Genomic DNA, 20,772 nt, shown 5'->3' on the forward strand with positions numbered 1-20,772 from the left:
TTAAGAGTCAACCATGTTGCCTGGAGTTACATGTTGGCCAGACAAATATTCAAGTATTAATTGGGATAGTCATCGTGTAAAGGGTTTATAGGGGTCAGTGTGTTCGGTGTATTCTGCTCTTCAATTATATTCAACGTATTCAGGAGAGCTTTTAATATCTAGAAGGTCCAACAGGGATGATGCAGTACTGGACGTCATTCTGGGGAATGAAGATGTTTAATGTGTCAATAGGGGAGCATTTTAGTGTTAGTGAACCACAATGTATAATATCATGAGTTTGTTATGGGAAAGGAACATGTTGGCCTGCAAACAGAGATATGGATTGGGGAAGACAGATTTTATTAAATTAAGGCAGAACCTGGCCACAGTAGACTGTGAACAACCCCTTCTTGGTAAATCCACAGGATGGGAGGTGGGGTAGGGGGATGCTCAAAAAGGAACTGGGGAGAGTGCAAGCACAACATATTCCCGTTATGATGAAATGTAGGTGTAATAAGCCCATGAAACCCTTCGATAAGAAGGAAAAGAGAGGTTTTTGACAGATACAAATGGAGGCCTTAGTACAGTATAGAAAATGATTAGGGGAAATTAAATAATTATGAGAGCAAAGAACAAAGTACAGGTGGAGAAGATGAAGGAGAATCCCAAGATATTGTACAGCATATCAAGTGGAATATGATAATCAGGGGAAGAGTAGGACCCATTAGGGACCAAAGGGACAATAAGGGCATGGGATTTGGCAGACACTGGTAGAGTATTAAAAGACTACTTCACATCTGTTTTCACTCAGGGGAAGGAGAATGTAGATACAGAATTCAGGAAGAGGCACTGTGAGGTGCCGGGGGCCACAACAGCAGCAGAATTGTACTTCAGCACAATCTGCAACCTCATGGCTCACATACTCCCCTCCATTCAACCATTACCATCAAGTCAGGGAATCAACCGTAGTTCAGTAGAGAGTGCAGGAGGGCATGCCAAGACCAGCACCAGGCATACCTGAAGATGATTTGCCAACCTTGTGAAGTCACCAAACAGGACTATTTGCATGTTTAGGAGATAGCAAGAACTGCAGATGCTGGAGTCAGAGACAACACTGTGTGGATCTGGAGGAACATAGCAGCGTCAGAGGAATAAGAAAGTTGACGGTTCAGGTTCAGATATTTATGAAGAAAGTTCCCGACCTGAAATGTCAACATTCCTGTTCCTCTGATACTGCCTGGCCTGTTGTGTTCCTCCACCTCCACTCTATGTTGTACGTGCATGTCAAATGGCATAAGCAGCAGGTGACAGACAGAACTGAGCAATTCTACAACCAGTAGATCAGATCTAAGCTCTGCAGTCCTGCCACATCCAGTCGTGAATGGTGGTAGACAATTGAACAACTCACTGGAGGAGGAAGCTCCGCAAATATCCCCATCCTCAATGCTGGAAAAACCCAGCACATCTATGCAAAAGATAAGGCTGAAACATTTGCGGCAATCTTCAGCCAGAAGTGTTGACTGGATAATCCAAGTCATCCTCTTCCAGTAGTCCCCAGCACTACACCTACCAATCTTCAGCCAATTCGATTCATTCCAATGTGATATCACGAAACGATTGGAGACAATTGATACTGTAGAGGCTACAGGCCCTGACAACATCCAGCAATAGTACTGAAGGCTTGCGTTCCCAAATTTGCTGCTCCCCTAGCCAAGCTGTTCCAGTACAACTGCTCTCTGATGAAGGGTCTAGGCCGGAAATGTCAGCTTTTGTGCTCCTGAGATGCTGCTTGACCTGCTGTGTTCATCCAGCTCCACTCTTTGTTATCCAGTACAGCTGTAATATTGGCATTCACCTGACAATGTGGAAATTTTCTCATGTACATCCTGTACATAAAAAGCAAAACAAATCCAACCTGGCCAATTACCATCCCATCAGCCTACTGTTGATCATCAATATACTGATGGAAAGTGTCAACAACAGTACTATCAAGCAGCATCTGCTCAGCAATAACCTGCTCAGTGATGCCCAGTTCGGGTTCCACCAGGGCCACTCAGGTCCTGACCTCATTACAGCTTTGGTTCAAACGTAGACAAAAGAGCTGATTCCAGAGATGAGGTGAGAATAACAGCCCTTGACATCTAGGCTACATTGGGCTGAGTGTGGCATCAAGGACCCCAAGCAAAACTGGAATCAGTGGGTATCTGGGGAAAACTCTCCAGTGGTTGGAGTTGTACTTGGAAAAAAGGAAGTTGATCATGGTTGTTGGAGGTCAGTTATCCCAGCTCTAGGACATCTCTGCGGGAGTCCGTCACAGTAATATCCTGGCCCAGCCATCTTCAGCTGCTTCACCAATGATCTTCACTCCATGATAAGGTAAGAAGTGAGGATGTTCACCAATGATCGCACAATGTTCAGCACCATTGTGCCTCCTCAGTTACTGAGCTAGTCTGTGTTCAAAGGCAACAAAATCTGGACAATGTCCAGACTTGGGCTGACAAGTAACAAATGACATTCGTGCTACACAAACGCCAGGCTATGAGCAACAAGATGATCATAACCAGGATAATGGTGGTGGAACTAAGAACAAAAGAATGCAACAGCACAGGAACAGGCCCTTCAGCCCTCCAAGCCTGTGCTGACACATTTTGCCTTTCCATACTAAAACTGTCTTCACTTACAGGATCAGTATCCCTCTATTCCCCTCCTAGTCATGTATTTATCCAGGTGCTCCTTGAATGTTGCTCTTGTGTCTGCTTCCACCACCTCCTCTGGCAGCACGGTCTAGGCACTCACCACCCTTTGTGTGAAAAATGTGCCTCGCACATCCCTCTTAAACATCCCCCCCACACCTTGAACCAGTATCCCCTAGATTCCTGGGAAGAAACCTCATACTTTCCACTGCATCCATTGCCATTCACATTCTTATCAATCTCTATCAACGTTCACAATCTTATTAATTGCTACTTTTGCGGAGTAGGCAACGTCTGCCCTCCTGTCCCCAGGCACTCCTGTTTTTCCATTCCTTTTTCGTCTACTTTTCTCAGCTTCTTTGTAGCTTTTGCTTAAATTTATCTGATAAAGAGAGCCCTTCAGCAGGAAGGTGGCAGCATGGCTATAGAGTTGGCTGGCCTGTGAAGCCTGGAGTGGGACTTTAGTGGTGGCATGGAATGGGCTGGTGAAGCCTAAAGTGGGACTCTGGCAGCATCATGGCATGGGCTGGTGGAGCCCGGTGTGGGACTGTAGCAACGGAGAAGGAAAAGTTGGATTCTCTTTAAGTTACCTTTCTTTATTTTGATTTTATTTTGAGAATGGTGCCAATGCATGGCCTTGGAATAAACTTTTCACTGTATTTTGTATTGAATACATGTGACAATAAATGATTTAATTCAATTCAATTTAATCACCAATAAGAGACAATCTAACCACTGACCCTTGACATTCAGTGGTGTTACCATCCCTGAATCCCCCACTATCAACACCCGAGGGATCATCATTGACCAGAAATTCATCTGGACTCACTGCAAAAACACAGTGTCTACAAGAGCAGGTCAGATGCTAGGAATACTGTGGTGAGTAACTTACCTCATGAATCATCAAAGCCTGTCTATCATCTACAAGGCACAAGTCAGGAGTGTGATGGAATACTCCTCACTTGCCTGAATGAATGCAGCTCCAACAACACTTAAGAAGCTTGACATCCAGGACAAAGCAGCCCATTTGATTGGCACGGCATCCACAAGTATCCACTCCCTCCACCAGTGACACTTAGTAGCAGCAGTGTGTACTATCTGTAAATGCACTGCACAAATTCACCAAAGACCCTCAGACAGCACCTTCCATACCCACGAACACTTCCATCTAGAAAGACAAGGACACCAGATACATGGCAACAACATCATCTTCAAGTTCTCCTCCAGGCCATTGACCGCATTGACTTGGAAATATATCTTCACGGTCGCTGAATCAAAATCCGGGAATTCCCTCCCTAATGGTATTGTGAGTCAACCTACAGCAGGTGGACTGCAATGGTTCAAGATGGCAGCTCGCCACCACCTTCTCAAGGGCAACTAGGGATGGGCTAGCAATGCTGGCCAGCTGGCGATGCCGACATCTTTCAGATGAATTTAAAACAAACTATGAGGTTCTTGAGCAGATTGACATACGGAGTAAGGAGGAATTGAAGGTTTAGGCAGGATTAAAAGTGGAAAAGTGGACTGTTTCCACACTGTAGAAATTCTATGATTCTTAACTGAAGAGGAATCCTCCAAATTCTCTGTCTTTAATAGTTTCTTTTTGAGGTTTTGAACATAGGGGAATTGTCCATTTGAATTGTCAATTTCCTGAACAATTCTCACAGAATCTTTTGCATGCTGGATCCCTCAGGGCCCAGACATGAGTTTGCATGTATTTACAACTCCTGTCTGTACTGTTCCAGTCACTATCTGACCATCAGAATAAATAGGCCTTTATGTGTTTTACAGACATTGCTATTTTTAAGCAAATAATGGGCTCAAATTTTGTTGCCTAAATAATGGTGAAATTAATACACATACACCATGCTTAATGTATAAAGTGTGCAAGACCTGTAGATAAGGAAGACAATGCTATGAATTGAAATGCCCACTCCCGAGAGAGGAACCACAGCTTGATTTGAATCTCCTTGCGGGTTTCACAAAACTGCTGTGTTTGCATATTGATTACCAAATGAAGTCTAGAAATTTAGGAGTGGGACCTAACAGTCAAAACATTTTTTTTTAAACATTGAGACTTAGCTAAGAAAGTGAACAACCTAAACTGAGGAGTTAGTCCTGTCAGTACAGAATTGTTGTTAGAGATTATTGACATTGTAGGTTTAATTTTCTTTGTTATGCTTTTTAAAAAATCTCTTAATCAGTCTCTTTTTCCCTCTCTTTATGGCTCTTTCTATATCTGACATGACAATACTTAATCCTGTTTATTTCTTGATCATGAGGTTGCCCTTGATGTGGTGTCTAATGGTGTGGTGGTAATGTTCCTATCTCAGGAGAAGTTCTGCGTTCAAGCTTCACCTGTTGTAGACTTAATCATAATATGTTTGGAAATGGTGATTAAATATAACATTTTAAAGCCTCAGTGGGAAATGAAACATGAATTGTCCCCCTCATCCTTCAATGAACTAGATGCCCCTCTTTTCCATTAACTTATGGGCTAAAATTATTTCACAGTGGAGCATGAGGGTGAAGCAACATTTCATCAGATCCAGCAATATCGAGACAATATGTTTCATATATAGTGAAAGCTGTGGGGAATCCACTTACTTTAGACATTTTCTAAATATACCAGTGTTTGATCCTTCAAAGTAAAGGAAACGTTTGTGTGTGCTACTGCTGCTTTCACGTCCTATGTTACGTGGCCAAATATCTGGCCAGATTTGAACCAACAACTTCTGACCCAATGATGGAAGTGTTACAATTGAAGTAAAAATGACACTTTTACAACTTTATTTTTGCTTACTTTGTGATATGATCATACTGAAAATGGACTTTCACTACTCAAAGTTCATCATTTTGGTTCTGAGGAAGGGTCACCGGACCCAAAATGATAGCTTTGATGTTTTTCTTCACAGTTGCTGCCAGACCTGCTGAGCATTTTCAGCAACTTCTGTTTTTATTCAACATTTGACTTTAGTACCTGACATTTTCATGGACTAACATGGCTTTAAAATGGACACTTATGACCTAAATGGCATCTATAATTACTTAACAACCCGACAAAAAATGTGAAATGCGCCACCTGAGAATTGCCATTTTTAGCCAGACGCATTGAAACTTAATGAAGTTTCGAGAATTTTGCATACCTTGCTTTACTCACAATTGCAATGATAAAATCACATTTAAAGATGAAAGGCAATCTGCAGAGTTCGCAAATAAAATGAGCAGACTTAAGAGTATACTAGTGGACCTTTATCAGCAGCTGGTAAAGGACAGATGAGAAAAATGGATTTGTGAACAAGATCTGGAAGATATTCTCTCAATTTCAAACTCAGATGAACTAGCTGATGAACATCAAGTTGGAAGAACAGTAGCAGTTAACAGAGAATTTTGGGACATCTGCAGCTTTGTCATTACAGAAGAAACAAGGCAGCAGCTAAAGAGTTGGGGTAACAAAGTGTGAAGCTGGATGAACACAGCAGGCCAAGCAGCATCTCAGGAGCACAGAAGCTGACGTTTTGGGCCTAGACCCTTCATCAGAGAGGGGGATGGGGAGAGGGTTCTGGAATAAATAGGGAGAGAGGGGGAGGCGATCCGAAGATGGATAGAGGAGAAGATAGATAGAGAGGAGAATATAGGTGGGGAGGGGATAGGTCAGTCCAGGGAGGACGGACAGATCAAGGAGGTGGGATGAGGTTGGTAGGTGGGAAATGGAGGTGCGGCTTGAGGTGGGAGGAGGGGATGGGTGAGAGGAGGAATAGGTTAGGGAGGCGGGGACGAGCTGGGCTGGTTTTGTAATGCAGTAGGGGGAGGGGACGAGCAGGGCTGGTTTTGTGATGCAGTGGGGGAAGGGGAGGGTTGGACTCAGCTGCCATTCATTCAACTCAACAGCTCTAAAAAGCTACAAATTGCAACTGCTTTTACCTTTCTGGCCAAGCCAAATATCTCCCCCAACAGAGATAATGGGAACTGCAGATGCTGGAGAATTCCAAGATAATAAAATGTGAGGCTGGATGAACACAGCAGGCCAAGCAGCATCTCAGGAGCACAAAAGCTGACGTTTCGGGCCTAGACCCTTCATCAGAGAAGGGTCTAGGCCCGAAACGTCAGCTTTTGTGCTCCTGAGATGCTGCTTGGCCTGCTGTGTTCATCCAGCCTCACATTTTATTATCTCCCCCAACAGCTTCTTTGAAACCAGGTTTTGTACAAGTATCACTTATTTTTGGGTAACAAATCTCCATTCTCTTTCAGTCAAGAAAACCTTGGAATTGGCTCTTTATTTTTGATTGGGTTAACTAAATTTGATTAATGTGTGATGGTTAAGTGTTAAAAAGGTGTGGATCCGGGGCTCTGCGAAACTACCTCAAAACTGATTGTGAGGAATATCAAAGTCTGCGGACTGCAGCAACTGACAAGACACTGGATTCAAGTGATAAGCAATTTGACAGCCATTGCACTGTGGGGTAATTAGTGGCAGCTCTCATAGGCAGTCAGGAGTGAAGACATCAAGGACACGGGAGAGATAACACACAAAGCTTCAAGGTTTACACAGTATTCAAAGGAAAGGAAGTAAACAACTTCTGCATAAAGAAGAGAACAAAGTGAGCACAGACAGTGACCGCTCCTGAGAACAACCATCATAGAGGTGACCAGCCGTGGTCTCCAGGACCCAGAAACTCCTTTATTGAACTTTGGCCAGTTTCACCATTTGTGGGTGATACTTAGGCTAGGCAGTGAGCCCTGAGCTTTACTTTGATTGATTTGTATTAGTAGCTAAAGTTTTGTTTGTTAATCAGTTGTAGACAAAGTAAAGGATAGTTGAGTTAACTGACTGACCTAACTGAGTGGCCTCTATTGGTATGGAGATATAACAAAGGAAAATAATATTTTTTACCACTGATGCACAAAGAGTGAAAATAACTTTTCTCACCTGCTTGTAACATTAGGTACACAGTGTTGAATCATCAGAATTAATGCTACTTGTTCTGATAATGTAAAAGTGTGTTAATAACTTAGAAAGCAGTAATGGATCATTTATGAGCCAATACTGACACTTAGTCATCCTGGCATTCGAGGTGCAAGCATCTTGTGTATAATCCTCAGATGAATGTATACCTGGAATGTGTGTCCTCCTGCTTCAAGCAGCTGCCACATGCAGTAGGCATATTGGGGCTAGATGATGTACATAGGTCTCCAGCAGTAATTTAGAGTTACAAATGGATGGAGCATGTACAGTGGACTCTTCACCATTGGTACCAGGCATGCCCTTACAGACCCTGCAGGAAGCTGCTCCCAGAATTCCCAGGATTTGTTTAGTTTTGTAACTTGACCACATTGTAGACTAATCTACCACCACATGGTAGAATAATTAGTAAAGTTAGATCAGGGTGATCTTGTCATTTGGATACAAATTTGGCTTAATGGCAGGAGACAGCAAGCGATTGTGGTGGGTTGTTTTACAGACTGAAAGCCTGTTACCAACAGTGTTCCATGGATTGATAGTTGGGTATACTTTTGTTGTCATTTATATAAATTATTTAGATAAGAATAGTTAGTAAGTTTACAGATCACACCTAAATTGGTGGTATAGTAGACAGTGAAGAAGGATATCTAAATCTACAAAGATATGTTGACCAATTGGCTCAATCTGCTGAGAAGCAGCAGATGGAATTTAATTTGCATAAGCGTGAGGTATTGCATTTTGATAAAAAAGGGGCACGATTTATACATTTAAAGGTAGGGCCTTAGAAAGTGCTATAGAACACGGAAATCTGGAAGTTCCTATACATAATTCTTTGAAGTTTGCATCACATGTAGACAGTTGGTTGAGAAGGCATTTAGCACACTGGCCTTCATTGCTCAGACCTTTGAGTATAGGAGTTGGGACGTCATATTGACATTGTACAGGATGTAGTTGAGGTCTCTTCTGGAATATTGCTTCCAGTTCTGGTCACCCTGTTACAGGAAGGATATTAGTAAGCTAGAGAGGATTCAGAAAAGATACCAGAATGTTGCTGGGAATGGAGCGTTTGAGTTATAATGAGAGGTCAGACAGACTGGGACCTTTCTCACTGAAGTATAGGGGTTTGAGAGTTGACCTGATAATGGTTTATAAAATCATGAGGGGCATAGCTAAGATGAATGGAAGGTGTCTTTTCCCTAGGGTTCAGGATTTCAAGACTAGGAGGCATATTTATAAAGTGAGAGGAGAAAGTTTAAAAGTACCGTGAGGGGCAACCTTTTTACACAGACAGTGGTTCTTATGTGGATTGAATTTCCAGAGGAAATGGTGATAATACAACATTTAAAAGACATTTGGATAGGTACATGAATAAGGAATGTTTGGAATGATATGTGGCAAGAGCTGGCGGGTGGGACTAGTTTAGTCTGGAATTATGATCGGCATGGACTGGTTGGACTGAACGGTCCATTTCTGTGCTGTATGACTCTATGACTTATACTGTCTGTCTCACTATTAAATACACATGACAATCAAGTCATTCATTCATTCAATATTCTAAATAATCCCATTTTCAATTAAAACTTTTTAAAGTCTAGATGACAACATTTTCTCTGATGTCCTTTTGGTCCCTGAGCACCATAAATGATTTGCTGCCTGTGCTCTAATTTTGAAGTACTGTTCAGCAAGTTAATGACATGAGACTTCATCTATTTTTAAGAATAAAAGATTTAATTAGCCAATTACCAGATGTCATGCAATGTAAAAATTGATGGTTAAATTTTGTTGCAAACACATATGCAATTGTAGATTTGCCAATTATGGCATTCATTCGTTTGATATATGAACAAAATGACACAATCACCAGTATTGAATAACCAACCAAGCAAAAGTGACATCCAACATCTCCATGAAGTAGTAAAGCGTATGTTTAGACTTGCTATTTTTGTCTAGCTGATCTCAGGGTGGCTATTCAGAGAAGACAGGGACGGAAAGTTACGTTATCATTCTTACCAAAGAAAGAATTTTCAAGGCTACGATCAGTATCACGTAACTTCTCATAATGTGTACAGTGTGGAATTGACAAAGACTACTCAATTATCTGCTATAATTTAATAGAGAGAGAGAGTTCACGATGGGGAGATGAAACTTTAAGAAGGAAGCATCAACTGTTAACTTTCCTCACTTCTGCATTTGTGGAATCCACTGCTCTTCCAATATAAACTTACTTTTACTTTTGAATAAAAAAAATCGTTGGTAGTGGAAACTGTCAGGAGGAGGACATTACAATATCAGATGGTGCGAGATTGGACTGTAAATATGTATATAAAGGGCTTCTACAGGTATTTAAAAGGAAGAAGAGGGAGGAAGATGAAGCTTGGTCCTCTAGAGACTGAGCATGGAGTGTTGATAGAATAGAGTGAGGAAATAGCCAGTAAAATAAACATATATTTTCTTCCTGTCCTAATTATAGAGGATACTAAACCATTCCAGTAACAATTACAGTTCAGGATATAGAAGGGAAAGAGAAATTTGATATAATTACAATAATTAGGGAGGTGGTATCAAACAAACTGATAGAGCTGCAATCTGACAAGTCTTTGGGCCCAGATGGAATTCAGAGTCAGAAAAAAGATTGCGAACAAGATAGTAGATGCATTGATGTTAAGTTTCCAAAATTTGCTTGATTCAGGAAAGGTTTTATCTGAAGGAAATCAGCAAATATAATCCCTCTACTCATGAAGGGAAGGGGGCAGAAAACCAGAAACTATAGGCCAGTTAGCTAGATATTTGTCATGGGAAGGTATTCAAATTGGTCATTGAAGAGATTATAGCTGTGCTTAAAAAAAACCCGAGTAATCATGAAGAGTCAGAATGGGTTTCATCAAAAGGAAATCACATTTAACCAATTTATTGGAGTTCTTTGAAGGAATAACATGCGTTGTGGATAAGGAAGAACCTGTAGATGTACGGTACATGCATGAGTAGAAGGCATTTGATAAGGTGGCTCGACAAGGTTATTGCAGAAATAAGAATGTTTGGTATGGGGATAATAAACTAACATTGATCGACATTTGGCTGGTTGTCAGAAAACAGAGTATGGGCAGGATGGGATGATTGCAGTCCCACAGGGGTCTGTACTGAAGCCTCAGACTTTAACAATTTATATCAATGATGTAGCTAAGGGAAGTGAAGGCAAGGTAAATAAGTTTGTAGAAGACACCAAGATAGGTAGGAAAATATATCATCAAGAAGATGTTATAGACGGAAATAGATAAGTTGAGTGAGTAGGCAAAAATGTGGCAGATAGAACATTATGTTGTAAAATGCAAAATTGTTCATTTAACAGCAAGAATGAATGAGTGAAATATTATTTAAGTGGAGAATGACTGCAGAATTCTGAGGTACAGAGAGATTTAGGTGTTCAGGTGCTTGAGTCACAGGAAGTTAGCATGTTGGCTATGTTGCCTTGAATTTCTCTGCTGAGCCACTGTACAGGCCTCCAAGTCTGATTGGTATGCACTGATCCTAACATTGCATGCAGGTGTAACACACCCCAGTCAAGAAGCTAATATGATCTGTTACTATGAGATGTTACCCTTTACTTATGCGGGACATTGGTGAGACTGCATCTTGAATATTGTTAAAAGAAGCAAAATACTGCTGATGCTGAAAATCTGAAACAAACACAGAAATTGCTAGAGATGTTCAGCAGGTCTGGGAGCACCTGGACTGAGAAATAGTTAATGTTTTGAATTCGGTAAGAAATTTTGAAGAAGGTTCATACCGGACTTGAAACATTAACTCTGTTCCAACCTCTATAGATGCTGCCAGACCAACTAAGTTTCTTGAGCATATTCTGGGTTTGGCTGAAACACTGTGTGCAGTTTTGATGTGATTTGGCTGAAGTGATATGTGCAGTTTTGATGTGTTTTCATATAAACCTATTGGACTGTAACCTGGTGTGGTGTGATTTCTGACTGTGTGCAGTCTTGGTCTTCATAATGAAAGATGTAAATGCATTGGAAATGGCTCAGAGGAGGTTTGCTAGAATAATGTCTGTCATGAGTGTTTGATGAGAATAAGTTGGACAGTTGGGCTTGTTTTCCCTGGAGTTTAGAACAGTGAGAAGTGACATGACTGAAGTGTATAAGAACCCAATGATCTCAACTGGATGGTCATGGAAAATATGTTCCTCTTGTAGTGAATCGCGATCTAGGGGACACTTTTAAAATTAAGAGTCATCTTTTTAAGACAGAGAGTTACTTCTCTGAAGGTAATGCAGCTTTTGAACTCTGCCTCAGAAGGTTGTAGAGGCATGATTATTAAATATTGTTAAGCCAAGGTGGATAGATTCTTGTATCAGAGCTAATAGGAACTGCAGATGCTGGAGAATCCGTGATAACAAGATATAGAGCTGGATGAACACAGCAGGCCAAGCAGCATTAGAGGAGCAGGAGATTCTTGTTAGGCAAAGAAAACAAGAGTTTTCGGCAGGTAGATATGCATGTGGAAATCGAAATACAAACAGATTGATCACAACCTTATTCAAAGGCAGAGCAAGTTCCTTGGGCCAAATGTACTTTGGTTCCCATTTTGCATGCTTGTATGTTCTTATAGTAGAGCTCTTGAAAATTCTGTTGCGGTAAACTGTGTTGTGAGGGTCCTGATTGAAACATATTCTTTCAGATATAAATGAATGGAAATACCTAAGGCATTGCTCAAGCTTATTAGATGGAAATGTGAACAGTGACCCTACGTGTGTAGCAGTTAATTTGAAAGTTTGCTTTGCTGACTAATATGTCTGACTTGAAATGTAACTGGAGAAGAATGCAAAGTAGCATTTTTAGAGGAACATCTTGCATTCACACAATGCTTTTAATGTGAATAAAATCCCAAACGGCTTCACAGAGATGCAGTCAGCAAATCAGGTATGCAGAAGAAGGTTTTAGGAAGAGTAGCTAAAAGAAACAGTGGCCCTCAGGAGGCAAAGAGCCGGAAGTGCAAAAGGACAATTCACTGGGTGACTGATCCTCAAGTCTTGGAACATGAGGGAGTGAAATTTGAGGGTTGAGAGCAATTGGGCTATTTTACACCAGGAACTGTAGCTTTTTTTAAAAGTAAGGTCTTAATTTTAATTTACATTTTACTTCTACTGTTATAATTTATTTCAATTTTTACAATGGCAAAAGTATGATTTTGGCATTGTCTATAATTTTCTTTCAAAGATAACAGTCAGGCTAATGGTGCACACTAATATTTATGTGCACAATACAAAAATATTGTACCTTTTAGTTTAGGGCAGATGTATGATGAAACTCAAATGCCCATGCTGTTTCAGCACAAGTTATACTGCTGTGCTCTTTGCAAAAGTTGATCTACTTACTGCACCACCATTGAAATTGAATATTGTGTACCATCATTACAATTGAATAGTGTAAAGGTGTTATATTTGCATGGTAGGCACAATTGGAATTACCACGGAGAGTTAACTCTCATCCATTTCAACTTTAATCTTCTGTTAAAAATCTGATAAAAGTTGATTACTATCAACTTGGCACCAAGTTTTCCTTTAAAAACATTCGTTCAAACTTTGCTCATCTTTGGAGATTTTAAAAATTTGTAATATAACTTTTTTTAAAAATTAGCTTTACTTTTACTTTTTGTCTCATTTTATCTATCAATGCAATTTTTTTTCTTCTACGTATTTCTCTTTTTTGTCTGATTCAGGTTTGCACTCACCCACTTCCTACTCAGACTGGACATGATCATATGATATAAATGATTAAGGAGACATGTAGATTTTATCCTTTTCACTGAAGTCCCAGATGCCCTCTTACCACTTTTGCTAGCACATGCAATCGATGGCCTGGCACAGCAAATTATGACCCAGTAGTTATCAAGATTGCAAATGTTACACAATATTACATGACATTAAATAACAGCCTTTTAATTGATAAATGGACACTTTGAAACAGTGTGAAAACTTGCTGACCTTGGACAAACCTTTAATTGATTCTGGTGAAAATTAACACACTGGTGATTAAACAACTTTGAGGAGGATTACACTGGAAGAAAAAGACATGACGGTGTTGATTAATATTGAGTCTTGTAATGTACAATTCAGACATGCTTCAAAGCTGCAATTATCAGAGGAAATACATCTTAATTTGTTATCAAAATGTTCCAAATTCATTCATAATTAGTCAGTTAACGAGAATGATTAACAATAAGCATTGCCTTATTCCAAGGTACAAATGGTGATGCAACTCAGCCTTTAAGATTTCGGTTTTGATGAGATATTTCATTATTTCATTACATTTCCACCAATACTTCTGGTATGTCAGCTTCAAATCTTAAATGATCTTGATGGTGTTTTTCTGCTTTATTACCAGCTGCTGTGTGACTAATTTCAGAGGCTGCACACTGTGAAGAACAAGGCAATTCCTTTCACTGGACTTAGATCAATAACTGATTGATGTGCTTCTATATCTAAGTATACAATAACTAAGATAGGAGCAAGGAATCAGAAGAGTGACAATAGGGTGAACCCTTAAGGAAAGCCACTCAATTTTCCTCAATTTAAATCAATAGACATAAAATCAGTAGGGTAGCTTACAAGAGCTTCACCCTGACCAGTTTCTTCCAGTCCCTCTGCCCAGATGATCCTACATTCTGGGACACAGTAACAGGAAATTACATATCACTGTATTTAATGGTCAGCATGCTGGTTGAGAATGGCGTGTAAGCATTACAGTAAGTATATCTATGAAACTGATTGCTAGGGGTGAGCTGCAGGAAAATAAAATATCGACCAAATTAATGGACTATAGAATTGAACAGAATACTTCAGACAAATTCAGTTTTTAATGTAGGTTTTTAAACTTTCTGGTATTTCTACCTAAACTCCATATGTCTATTTATGAAATCTAATATGATGACAGTTCAGAACCCCTGAAGTACCATAGATATTGTTAACTTTTATTTTTGAAAAGGTATCTGCCTGAGACAGAAAATGAGTGCCAACATAAATTCAGCTACCGTCTGGCAAAACCCCTAGTGGGATCCACGGAACGTCCTGCCTGTAGCGTGTCAGGGAAAGCTCAGAAGAGAGAGAAATATAAAGGAGGAGATAATGATCCTACTCTCGTCATCCTACTCTCACAGAAAGCCACCTCTTACAGAATTTTTGTGTTTTACTTCCAAAAATATATTTAAAGGGGTTAAAATATTCTGCAACACTAGTCTGTATGTGTTAATGGCCTGTTGATCTAATGTGTAGACTAATGTGGTGTGAGGGTCGCAGCTCATTTACAGTCATTTACATACATGGGCCCACATGTAAGGTAAAAAATACTCTGTCTCACTGTCTGTGCTGCCAATCAGTCACTGCCAAAAGTATTCAGGACAAAAAAGTATCAATCAATCTACAAAGCTAAGAGTTTCTATATCAAGTATTAACTGCCAACATCAATGCTACCTGTAACGTCCATTTCAATGTCCACAATGTTCAACTCTCCACTATTTAAGAACAGTTCAGAGACCAATCGGTACATATTTTTGTAATTGCTATCTTTTTGGTATCACCTTTTATTTCTATCCAGTGTTTATGTGTGTTGTGATATTATTTTTCTTGACTTTAGTAATTAATAGTCTCATTCTTTTTGTTAATTCAAGAAAGCTGGGTTAAATGGCTCCTTTTAAAACATAAATTCAGTCAGTTCCCCAGGAGAAAGGTATCCATAGGGGAAGGAGTCCTTTTAAAACTGGCTGTTTTGCAACCGGCTGAGGGGGTTGGAAAAATAACCGAGGGAAGCCAGTTCATTTCTCCTCACTCAGGAGGTTAATGGCTTGAGGCACAATGTTTGAACTGTACCATATTAGAGTACTCGTCCTGGAACTGATCTTTACAATGTGTCATAGTACAGCCTCTTAAATTTGATTTATTTATTCATGAGATAATGTACAGTGATCATCACTTTATCCTGCACATCAATGCCAGACACATAGGAGACTGCCAGAGGCTATGACTTCAGGGAGAAGGAAATTAATATAGTAGAGCCACACTACAATTGCAAGAGTCAAGGAGGAGAATATCAGAATTGTCAAATCTGTTTAGTTATTGAGACAAGTCTGAGGAACTCGGTTATATAGCCCAAATGAGAGCCTCTGAACCCATTGTAGCTGCCAACAAGGGCAAGTCTAGGTGCCTGTCAAGGCTGAAGGTAATCATGAAAGGACTTTCCTTCCCTCAAATGCATTAGACAGAAAGAACATAGAGTAAGAAATCCAAGCAGTTTGAGCTTGGAGGACGTAACTAACAGCCTTTTCATCAATAACTGATCACCATTTAAGAGACCAATTGGCTACTTGCTGCTGGCCAAATGTCCATTTGTGCAAAGCCTCCTGGTTCCAATGTACTGAAACTAGGTTTTCCCCACTGCTTGAACCAATAGTTGTATAAACAACATTTGCAAAGGAGTGCCAGATAATTTGCTTTTAAAATGTGCAGTAGTCTTTCAACAATCCTTTGCTTTTAAAACAGGCCTTTCCCCGTTTGAGTCCCATTTTAGCAAAATTACAGGTAAATTGAAAAGCTGAGGTTTTTATATTCCTCAACACTTGCTATTCCAAGAAATGTGTTTCATTACAAACTATATAGTACAAATTATTAATATGCCATGCTGGAACTCCTTCATCCTCAGCTTCAGTGTGAGCTGTCTATGCTAACTTGATGAGGCTCAATTAATGAAGATGTGCCAAAGACGTCTTTTGAATTATTCTCATTCTTAAGCAGAGTTTCAGGTACCTAACATCTGCCTGTGGTATCACTGTGGGGTCTCAGGAGAAGACTGAACCACTATGAATTGTTATCAGTTTTTATTGGGGTTGAAAAAGGAAAGAGAAGGTAGGAGAGTTGCAATAAACCCTGCTGTCACAGGTCTACAGATTTGATTTCCAACCTGATTGCTGTGCATCTTTATGGTGCATCAAAATGAATCATTTCTGTAGGGGCCAGTTTGATGGAGCTCTTCCAAGACTGTATGACTCCTTCTGAGGTAAGTTTCTTCCAGAGACATACGTCCTATCCACTTTATTTATTTTAGGCTTGATATAATCTCTTCCAAGATTGAAATTCTGAGATGGAGAAAATCAGGGTATTGTGAAGATTGATCTTTAAACAAAATAGGTATATGAAATGATCAAGGCTTATACAGAAGATCTTTTACTGATGCACCGCTGTTTTGTTCAAGAGCAAAATAAACAATTTATAAATTAATCTAAACAGAATATTAGCATTAAAAATTCATATATTACTTCTCTTAATTGTGAAATTGCTCCCAAAACATTAGGTCAAGTGCGGTGAACTATACATATATTCAAATCACTGCAGAATTAGGTAACAGTATATTTGTGTCCAAGTGTCCATTATGCCAATGAGTATTCACAAAAAACATGAACTCATGCGTGAGAATACTCTGTATTATATTGCAATATGCTTAAGTATAGTACTGCTTTTACGAATTCCCTGTTCAAAGTGTAAATCAAGTGATAAAAAAATACAGCAAATGCATAATATTTATTTAAAAGTCTGTCCTGATTCGCAGTTCTAAACTGGGTGAGTTGACGGGGAGATGAATGACACTTTGCTATTATGTTCTTACAGCTCTAAAGAAGCCCACAGCAATTTCTTTCAGTTGGATTTTCTCCAGCACTTAGTGAGTTGAACTCTGGAGATGCAGTTTCTTTGGCAAGTCAGGGTAGTACAATATCTGGGAAAAACACCACATCAGACTAATGGTTCTGCTTGTCTTGTTGCTGTTTTCACTGACAAGCACCATGGACTTAATTACCCATTAAAATTTTAGTTCTGCAGGAATTGAGAGGTTAAATTAATGACACTAGAGACCGAGCATTTTATATTTCATGACAGAATGTAATTAAACTAGAATACTTATCAAGGGAAAAGAAACATCAGTACTTGAAATATTGAGGGTGATTGTAAATCCCAGTAATTTTCTCAGTATGCAATATTCAGTGTGAGACATTGAATACTGCTGTTACCCAACTCGTCTCCAAACACATTTCTTTACGGAAGGTATTTTGCATAGCTACCTATCTTAAAGCACTTTTGGTAAAATACCTTACAATACAATGATAATATTTCTGACTAAAGGAAGCCCTGTTGTTTTATCAATGAAGCATTTATTTATTCAGTTCACTAAACTATAATGTTAACTCTATTTCTCCTCATATGATGCCTTTTCTGTTTTTTTCTTAATATATCGTTGTGTTGCATATTATGCTGGCAACAATAATAAATCTTCATTATTAAACCAAGGAAAATTGTAAAATTGCGCTGAAATAGTTTCCTCATCCCCTCTCCATTCAATAGTCCTATTGACTGTATGACATAAGCTTTGTTTATTTTCTACAGCATTTTAAGCTCCATTGGCAAGGCCATCTTAATTGATTGTCAGAAGATGGTAGACAACTTGAACCACTGATGTCCTCCTGGTATTGCCACTTCCAAAGTATTTTTAGAAAGAGTTCCAGGTTCTTGAACCAGCGACAGGAATGTGTAATGATATATTTCCAAGTCGGAGTGGTGTGTGGTTTGGAGGGAAATTTGCGACTGGCGGTGTTCCATGTTGTTCTCAGTGGTAGATTTGCAGGTTTGGAAGGTGCTATTGAAGGAGGCTTGGTGTGTTGCTACAGTGCATAATTTATATACTTTTGGAAACGTCAAACTATCCCCGATTACTTCAAGAACTGAATTTCCTTGAGACCTCAACAATGCTGCAACAACATCTCTTTGCAATAGGCAATTTGTGTTTTAACCCCTTGGAGTGGGTTCTTCTTTATTATCCAGCCCAAAAATGTGATCAGGGATCAGGAAGGTGGCCATATCAGGCTTATTGCTACTTTGTGATTGGAATCTCGATTTGCTTTCTGCAGCCCCATTGGGACTGACAGCTATTCATGGATACATCAGTGTGTTCATTTTGGAGGCCGTGGAGCCTGTCAACAATGGACGCTTCTCATTGTCCTCCTGTATTGCGTAGTTACAGCTGTTGTCCAGGATGGACAAAAGGAGGCTGATGGTTATCCCAATTAGAACCTGCAGTGATGTTAAAGTCAGAAAATAAAAGGGAAACAACTTGCAGAGGCCCACTGTCCTTCCATGTGTTCTCTCAGTTACTATCTGTGTAAGCCTAAAGGTACAAGGCTGCAGATCCCCAGTCTCTGAGGCACCTCTGCCAATTTAAGTGCTGAATTACTGCTCCTGCTGTAACTGTCAGGATTCTGTGCATTGGCAACCTCAGCTGTGTAGGGCCAGGCCATAATCACTTGGTGTTGAATAAAGTTCTTCATCACCTCCCCAACCATTTCCTGCCCAACTTGTTTGTCCAGTGTCTCACAACCCTTGTACATCAGCTAATGAGAATAGCTTTTATTTACTTTATCTAAATCTGTTAGGATCATGTATGCCTCTGTCAAGTCTCTCCCAATCTTGTTTTCCAAGGAGAACAGCCAACCTAACCTTAGAGCTAAAATGTTTTCTCCTTGGAACCTCTTTGACAAATCTCCTCTGCATCTTCTGCAGCATCCCTATATCCTCCCGAAACTGTGGTGATTTGTACTGGATGTAATGTTCTAGTTATGCCCTAACTGAAACTTGACAAAACTTGATAAGTCAAAAGAACTGGGATTTAAGACAGATCTTAGAAGGGGGTCGGGGTGGCTATAGAGAAAGAGAGAGAGAGAGAGACAGAGGTCAAATTCGTGTTGGAATACTAAAGTTTAGGGTCTAGACAGCTGGAGGCATGTATGCAATGGTGGAACAATGAAATTTGGGGATAGGCGGGAATCCAGAACTGGAGGAATGGAGAGAAATAAGAGAAGTGTAGGGGATTTGCAGGAAGAATGAGAAGTAAAGTCAAGGGAAAGTTAGCAATGATCACCAGAATTTGCACAATGAAATGTGGGATAGTATTAGCAATGGTTTATTCCTACCACATTTACATTCATTTTAAATACAACATCCAAAGCAAAGTCCTAAAGAGACACAAAGAAGCCAGAGATGAACCTATAATTCTTTGCTTACTAATCTTATAGAAGATGTGACCTGTACCTACTATAAAATTGTACACTAGTTTTTCATAGGGTTACTTTTTGAGGTGAAGATTTTATTTAAGGAAAAAAGCTTCGAAAACATAACTCCAGATACCACTATTGATATGTGTGCCAGGTAAATATTTAAAGAACCTAACATTTCTTCAGCCAGTATGCATAGGTTTTCGTGCTCAATGTAATATAGGGAAATTTCATGAAAGACTCTACTGTAACTCTAAGAGATTTTCTGAATGCCTTATTATTCGGCAGAGACTGTTTAATTTGAAGCAGTCATGTTGTCAGATTTTTACAGGGAGTGTGCTAGTGGTATTTTATAACTGAAGTAACATAACAGAACTTCAGGTGACTGCATGGATGAGTTTACACTGCTCTTTAGCAAATTGAAGCCTACCACTTGTTTGTACTTTATATTTTAGCTTGATTTGCACAGTTTGCTCTTCACTTCTTCTCCAGACTGTACGGCAATTCAGAAAGTGCTGGTGAATCTCAGCATCTGTGAAGAGAAAGCAAGGTTCAGCCGAGAGGATCTTCATCAGAACTGATGAGTCACTGGACTTGGAATATTAACTCTGCTTTCTCTTCACAGATGCTGCCAGACCTGCTGAGTTTCACCAGCAATTTCTATTATTGTTCTGGATCTCCAGTATTACCAATTTTTGTTTTATTCCACAAAAGTTCAATTCTTTTATTGTTATCTTTGGATGTACTTTAATGTTCATATTCACCTCGAAAGATGTGTCCGACTTGGTTTTTTTTAATGTAAAATAACTAGCATCAAGCAAAGGGACAAAAAAAGCTGTAGTCCTCAAACTATCAAGGAGAAAGTAAGTCTGTGTACTATTCCAGCATAGCATCTATGAACCAAATTCTGAAATACACCGAATATTAAGCATTTTGATAAGATAGCAGAATTCTGTTTGTTAAATTTAGACTCAAAATTATTCTCTTGCTTTTAGTAATATTTTAACCATGAAATATTAACTACTTTTTGCTGTGCTTTAT

The sequence above is a fragment of the Stegostoma tigrinum genome, chromosome 16 (genome assembly GCF_030684315.1).
Source record: "Stegostoma tigrinum isolate sSteTig4 chromosome 16, sSteTig4.hap1, whole genome shotgun sequence".
Lineage (NCBI taxonomy): Eukaryota > Metazoa > Chordata > Chondrichthyes > Orectolobiformes > Stegostomatidae > Stegostoma > Stegostoma tigrinum.